Source organism: Neopelma chrysocephalum, unplaced genomic scaffold (assembly GCF_003984885.1).
Source record: "Neopelma chrysocephalum unplaced genomic scaffold, ASM398488v2 Primary Assembly neopelma1_175, whole genome shotgun sequence".
In the NCBI taxonomy this organism is placed as follows: Eukaryota; Metazoa; Chordata; class Aves; order Passeriformes; family Pipridae; genus Neopelma; species Neopelma chrysocephalum.
Genome location: NW_020897837.1, coordinates 567771 through 568132, shown reverse-complemented (window position 1 = coordinate 568132; position 362 = coordinate 567771). Strand labels below are relative to the sequence as shown.

Below are 362 nucleotides of genomic sequence, written 5' to 3'. Positions count from 1 at the left end.
GAAAGAAAGGGGTCTGAAAGAGGAAAGAAAGGGGTCTGAAAGAGGAAGGAAAGGGGTCTGAAAGAGGAAGGAAAGGGGTCTGAAAGAGGAAGGAAAGGGGTCTGAAAGAGGAAGGAAAGGGGTCTGAAAGAGGAAGGAAAGGGGTCTGAAAGAGGAAAGAAAGGGGTCTGAAAGAGGAAAGAAAGGGGTCTGAAAGAGGAAAGAAAGGGGTCTGAAAGACAAAAAAAACGGAGTTGAAAGACAAAAAAAACGGAGTTGAAAGACAAAAAAAAGGGGTTGAAAGACAAAAAAAACGGGGTTGAAAGACAAAAAAAAGGGGTTGAAAGACAAAAAAAACGGGGTTGAAAGACAAAAAAAACGGG

The 362-nt window shown here is 42.3% G+C and overlaps 1 protein-coding gene across 1 annotated transcript in view; it reads right to left on the bottom strand.

Annotated features, from left to right (window-relative positions):
* The window catches only part of NEFL (neurofilament light), a 5465-nt gene that overhangs the window by 1376 nt on the left and 3727 nt on the right, over nucleotides 1-362 (bottom strand). The gene's annotated exons all lie outside the window — the stretch shown is intronic.